General features: G+C 40.5%; 1 pseudogene across 1 annotated transcript in view; it reads left to right on the top strand.

Annotated features, from left to right (window-relative positions):
- The first annotated feature begins 326 nt into the window (after positions 1-326).
- LOC311226524 (E3 ubiquitin-protein ligase TRIM35-like) overlaps positions 327-6,964 on the top strand; it is an 8,848-nt pseudogene continuing 2,210 nt past the window's right edge. The window contains exons 1-4 of the transcript in view: positions 327-593; positions 1,232-1,327; positions 1,471-1,701; positions 1,805-1,827. The product of the transcript in view is annotated as an E3 ubiquitin-protein ligase TRIM35-like (transcript). The remainder of the gene's footprint in view (positions 594-1,231; positions 1,328-1,470; positions 1,702-1,804; positions 1,828-6,964) is intronic.

The raw sequence follows: 6,964 nt of genomic DNA, 5'->3' as shown, positions 1-6,964 counted from the left end.
CATTCATTCATTCATTCATTCATTCATTCATTCATTCCACCTCTTGTGTGACTCGAATTACAGGAAATAAACATCAGAGTTGCTACACTCCTCTTCGACCGACACACCGAACGACATGCGCCTGCTGTAAAAGACTCTGGATAAAACCCACAGCTCGTACTGAATGTGTAGCACTAGCTTTAGACAAACACAGGAAGGAATAGTGATCAAACAGTGACTTCAACCAGCTGCTGACTGAATCTAAGTAAGTTTATAACAATCGTCATTCAAAGTGAAAGTAAACTTCAGGGAGCATTCCAGAGGAAGGAGTGTTACTGAGAGACAAAATGGCTTCATCTCATTTTGAAAAGGATATGTCTTGTCCCGTGTGCCGTGAGATCTATACAGATCCTGTCATCTTGTCGTGTAGCCACAGCTTCTGTAAAGCCTGTCTGCAGGAATACTGGAGAGTCAGAGAAGACAAGAACTGTCCACTTTGTAGGGAAATCTCTTCAAGTTCAGATCCTCCTCGTAACTTGGCTTTGAAGAACCTGTGTGAGACCTTCAGGGAGAGAAGCCAGGGAGCTCCAGCAGGTTCTTTGGAGTATCACAAGGTATGGCAAAATTATTATTATATTAATTTATTCAATCTTTAATTATACTCAATACACAGAGTAATTATACAAATGTACAGTGTTGTCACGTTGTTAATGACTACAGAAACGTTAGACAATCAGAACAATTAGATGGGATTAGATTCAGACACTGATGTTGGAGTTGATTTATTTTTGTCCACAACATAGGAGGTGTAGGAGTGAATATCAGTATGGGAGTCGATGTCAGTGTGGGAGTCAATGTCAGTGTGGGAGTCAATGTCAGCGTGGGAGTCAATGTCAGCGTGGGAGTCAATGTCAGCGTGGGAGTCAATGTCAGTGTGGGAGTCAATGTCAGCGTGGGAGTCGATGTCAGCGTGGGAGTCAATGTCAGCGTGGGAGTCAATGTCAGCGTGGGAGTCGATGTCAGCGTGGGAGTCAATGTCAGCGTGGGAGTCAATGTCAGCGTGGGAGTCAATGTCAGTGTGGGAGTCAATGTCAGTGTGGGAGTCAATGTCAGTGTGGGAGTCCAGGGTGGCCTGGGTGGCAAATGTACTCCAGTCCGTGTGTTGAAACCGGTGCTGCAGCTCAGAGTCCTCAGGGGGAAGACTTGCATCTTTCAAGTGAAATGTATAATGAATGAATGAATTCCATTGCAGGAGAAGCTCCAGGCTCCACTGAAGACCTTACGTGACAAGCTACAGGCCTTTAAAGAAATCATACAAACATGCGTCCACACAGCAGAACACTTAAAGGTACAAATATTCAGTGTTAATGATAAATAATTTACTGTAAGGTTGTAGCTGCACTCAACCTGCACACAGTAAAAATGTGTGACCTATTGTACATTTGTAGTCCATTGTGGGAGAGACATGATTTTTAACCCCATAATCTCCAGGTCCAGGCCCTGCGCACAGAGAAGCAGATTAAGGAGGAGTTTAAGAAGCTTTACCAGTTTCTCCACGAGGAAGAGGAGGCCAGGGTAGCTGCACTGAAGGAGGAAGAGGAGCAGAAGGAGAAGACGATGAAGGAGAAGATTGAGGAGATGTCAACCCTTTCAGACACAATCGGAGTGTCCCTAGTAGGACTGGAGCAGGAGCTGAGAGCTGAAGACGTCTCCTTCCTGCAGGTCAGGACTGGTCTCTCTTCAGTTCATAGGGAATGATGCTGAGGATGTTTAGTACATTTACATTACATTTAGTGTTTAACTTGATCTGTCTTTACCTCCATAGAACTACGAGACCACACTGAACAGGTAAGTGATTTATCTCTCTGTTTCTCGCTCTCTCTGTTTCTCGCTCTCTGTCTCTTTTTCTTTCTCTCTCTTTCTCGCTCTCATCTCTATCTCTTTCTATCTCTCCATCTCTCTTTCTTTCTCTCAATTTCTCTCTCTCTTTCTCTCTATCCTTATCTCTTTATATCTTTCTCTTTCTTTCTCTCCTCTCTCACTATTTCTCTCTCTCTCTCTCTCTCTCTCTCTCTCTCTCTCTCTCTCTCTCTCTCTCTCTCGCTCTCTCTCTCTCTTTTTGTCTTTCTCTCTGACTCTCTCTCTCTGACACTCTATTTTGCTCTCTCTCTGACTCTATTTTGCTCTTTCTCCCTTTTCTCTCTGACTCCACTTTTGCTCTCTTGATTGATTGAAGATTGAAAACTTTATTAACAGATTGCAGAATGGGTACAATACAGTACAGATCAATACACACAATCGTTAAGGGGATGCAGACCAGAGAAATACGTTTGTCTTGTTTACATCAGGGTCCCCCATTTTCAATTAATCATAACATTTATGACATACACGACATACAAATATACAGTACTGTCTCTCTCTCTCTCTCTCTCTCTCTCTCTCTCTCTCTCTCTCTCTCTCTCTCTCTCTCTCTCTCTCTCTCTCTCTCTCTCTCTCTTTCTCTCTTTCTCTCTCTCTCTCTCTCAATTAAATTTAATTAAAATGGCTTTATTGGCATGACGTAACTTGTACATGTTGCCAAAGCAAATGATTCATATTAAGTTAACATTAAACAGGAATTAGAAAACAGATATCAATGTCAAAGTACATAAAAAATATCATCATAAAATATCATCAAAACATCAAGTATTACAGCATAAACGCGTGTCAGGTGACTGCCACTCACTGTCCCTCAGTTAGACTCCATAGACTGCTGCTAGCTCACAGCTTGTTGAGTCCTCCCCTTTTAGGACTGGGTGTTTTTCTGTATCTGATAGTTTAAGAAAATCTTTTCAAATTTGTTTAAATGCGTTTCTCTAAGATATTTATATTTTTCACATTTGGTGAGGAAGTGTATCTCTGTTTCAGGCTCTCTCTCTCTCTCCCTCTCTCTCTCTCTCTCTCTGAGTCTGAGCGCATGTGTGAGTGTTGAGCAAGGATTAAGTGAGTGAGTCCAACTGTCCAACTAACTTAGTTTTGTCCATCTATCTCTATCTTTATTTGTTCATTAGTGTGCTGACTTCTGTGGTTCAGTAACAGAGTTGACAGCCGTTGCCGTCGGTCATGTAGGACTGAGAGGCTGATGCGTGACATGCTGTAAAATAATGTCGGTTTATAAGTGTTGGCATGTCGGTAGAGGAGGTCGGCCTCGTTGTTGAAGAGGTTGTAGGGTTTGATAGTCTTAATTATATCTCTCTGTTGGAGGTTGTAGGGTTTGATAGTGTTAATTATATCTCTCTGTTGGAGGTTGGAGGGTTTGATAGTGTTAATTATATCTCTCTGTTGGAGGTTGGAGGGTTTGATAGTGTTAATTATATCTCTCTGTTGGAGGTTGGAGGGTTTGATAGTGTTAATTATATCTCTCTGTTGGAGGTTGTAGGGTTTGATAGTGTTAATTATATCTCTCTGTTGGAGGTTGGAGGGTTTGATAGTGTTAATTATATCTCTGTTGGAGGTTGGAGGGTTTGATAGTGTTAATTATATCTCTCTGTTGGAGGTTGGAGGGTTTGATAGTGTTAATTATATCTCTCTGTTGGAGGTTGGAGGGTTTGATAGTGTTAATTATATCTCTCTGTTGGAGGTTGTAGGGTTTGATAGTGTTAATTATATCTCTCTGTTGGAGGTTGGAGGGTTTGATAGTGTTAATTATATCTCTCTGTTGGAGGTTGTAGGGTTTGATAGTGTTAATTATATCTCTCTGGAGGTTGTAGGGTTTGATAGTGTTAATTATATCTCTCTGTTGGAGGTTGGAGGGTTTGATAGTGTTAATTATATCTCTCTGTTGGAGAGGTTGTGGGGTTTGATAGTGTTAATTATATCTCTCTGTTGGAGGTTGGAGGGTTTGATAGTGTTAAATTTATCTCTCTGTTGGAGAGGTTGTGGGGTTTGATAGTGTTAAATTTATCTCTCTGTTGGAGAGGTTGTGGGGTTTGATAGTTATGTCTCTCTCTGTTGAACATGACTTATTTTTCTCTCCAGGGCTCTACGCTAACTTTTTTCTCAAGGAGCACATGTGCTTTTAAATGAAAAATGTTTATTAGTTTATTAACAAACTATTTATTACATGCATATTATACTGTGCGTGTGTGCGCATACTAAGGGACAAATAGCACATACCACCAAAATCACACATTGGTCCATGCCTACTAGATGCAAATTATATCTGTTGTCCAGCTGCTTTATGTTGTCACAATGGCAACATTTTGACTTCGATAACGATAGGAAAGGTAATGGAATATATTATTAGATGACAGAACATGGAACATTCTTTATACAAGTCTTTAATAAATTATGATTTCAATAAATATTTTACAGAGTAAAAACAGACTTTAAAAACATAGGCAATTAAAAAACAACACATAAAAGCAAAAAAAGGGGGATAAAACACACAAGGCATGTATAAAAAGGGTAAAACTAAGGGAAGGCTTTCGTGAAGAGGTATGTTTTAAGTCCTCTTTTAAAGGAAGCCGTGGTCTGTGGTGCTCTGAGGTAGTCATATATTTACTGTTAGGATCTCTGTTTAACAGTACTGTCTATTTGCATGTCTTGTATGTCACAAATGTAACAGTACTGCATATCTGTATGTCATGTATGTCATAAATGTCATGATTAGTTTAGATTAGATGATTAGATTAGATAATTCTTTCTGTATATTGTGTATGTCATAAATGTCATTATGAATTGAAAATGGGGGACCCTGATGTCTGGTCTGCATCCCCTTAACAATTGTGTGTATTGAGCCGTACTGTATTGTACCCATTCTGCAATCAGTTAATAAAGTTTTCAATCATCAATCAATCAATAACATAAGCACTCGACGCGACGCTTCCGGACACCAAACACGGACTATAATCAGAAGCGCGTGCGCAGCGTGTCCGTCAGGGGCGGATTTAGGATTGTAGGAGATCCGGGGTTTAGCCCAGATGGGCCCCCCTTTTTTTTTTTTTTTTTTTTTTTTTTTATTATTATTATTATTATTATTATTATTATTATTATTATTATTATTATTATTATTATTATTATTATTATTATTATTATTATTATTATTATTATTATTATTATTATTATTATTATTATTATTATTATTTATTTATTTGGCAGGCAATGGGTGGTTTGGAGGGGCTCAGGCACGACCCCCTCCACGACAGATTTTTTTTTAATTTAATGTACCTGTACGTGCAATTTCCTGCAATATAGAGCCTTCAATCTTGACCAATAAAGCTGCTCTTTTCACTATAAAACTCAGTTAACCATAACGTAGTTATGGTTAGATTTATATATTGGGGGGGGATATATCATATTTTCCATATAATCAAAAAGTGGTGGAGCATGATTATACCTTTGCTCCCCCAAGTTCAATAGTGGGAGAGCAGAGATGCTCCGAATGCTCTTATGGCCAGGCGTCTATGATTCACTGATACAAAGTAAAATAGTGCAGTGCAATAAAATAGTTAGTAAAATAGAATAAAATAATGCAATAGTGCATTGCAATAAAATAGTTATCATCGTATTTAATCGGGAGGCCGGTAAGGAGTGCATTACAGTAGTCGAGTTGGCTTGAGATAAAGGCATGGATCTGGTTTTCAGCGTCCTTTTGATTTATAAATGGCCGTACTTTAGCTATGTTTCTAAGGTGGAAGAATTAAGTTTTTGTCAACTTGTTGATTGTGATTTAAAGCTTAGGTCTGAGTCTACCATAACACCAAGACTTAACTCACTCAAATACAGTTAGCAGCTGGATAGACCACAGATGGAAATTAGCTTCTGCTAAATCTGGTGCAAACATATTTTCATGTAACAATGATAACTTTCTTAAACTAAACTGCAATAAATCAGAAATCATCATTATCGGTCCAAAATCCCTCACCAGCCACACCCAGGATTTCACCCTAAATATTGATGGTACCATTGTCACCCCCTCCACTCACGTCCGTAACCTTGGCATCATCCTGGACTCCACCCTTTCTTTCCTCCGCCATGTGAACCACATAACCAAATCGGCCTTCTACCACCTCCGGAACATTGCTCGTCTCCGCCCCTCCCTATCACTCTCCGCTGCTGAAACACTGGTTCATGCATTCATATCATCAAGACTAGATTACTGCAACAGCATCCTCTACGGCTCACCAAACACTATCCTCAATAAACTCCAATATGTCCAAAACTCTGCTGCCCGCATGCTCACCTCCACCCGTCGCTCTGATCACATCACCCCTGTCCTCCACGACCTCCACTGGCTTCCAATCAAATACAGGATACATTTTAAAATACTACTCATCACATTTAAAGCCCTCAACAACCTTGCCCCTCCCTACCTGTCCGACCTCCTCCACCGTCACACGCCCACCCGTCGCCTTAGGTCTGCAGATGCCAACCTCCTGACACCTCCCACGACCAGGCTCCGGACCTGGGGCGACAGGGCCTTTGCTGCTGCTGCCCCCTCCCTCTGGAATGCCCTCCCCAGCCATATCCGTGATGCAAACACCCTGACATCTTTTAAATCAGCCCTCAAAACTCACCTTTTCAATCTTGCTTTTGACCTCTAATTCTGTCGGTGTTATTTTATTTTTGTCATGTATTATTTTTGTTCTGTTTTTTGTTTTGCCATAGTTTGTCTCTCCTGCCCATGTAAAGCGTCTTTGAGCACCTGGAAAAGCGCTATATAAAATAGATGTATTATTATTATTATTATTAATGATGAATTGTAAAAAAAAAAAAAAAAAAAAAAAATATAATTTTTATTTAAATAGATTCGGGGCTTTTCAGAATACATCCGGGGCTTGAGCCCAGGTATCCACCCCCTAGCTCCGCCCCTGGTGTCCGTGTCCGCGTGCGTGTCCATGTCAGTTTTCCGAGTATGCCAGGGCCCTTTGGGTGCTCCCATGGTCGAGCGGTACTTGGGGTGGACTCCGCGGAAGTGAGCACATTGGAGCTTCGCACTTGGAGT

Source organism: Notolepis coatsorum (genome assembly GCF_963971535.1).
Source record: "Notolepis coatsorum genome assembly, chromosome: 4".
NCBI lineage: Eukaryota > Metazoa > Chordata > Actinopteri > Aulopiformes > Paralepididae > Notolepis > Notolepis coatsorum.
Note: the sequence above shows the minus strand (reverse complement) of the source record. Positions and strands in the feature narration are given on the sequence as shown.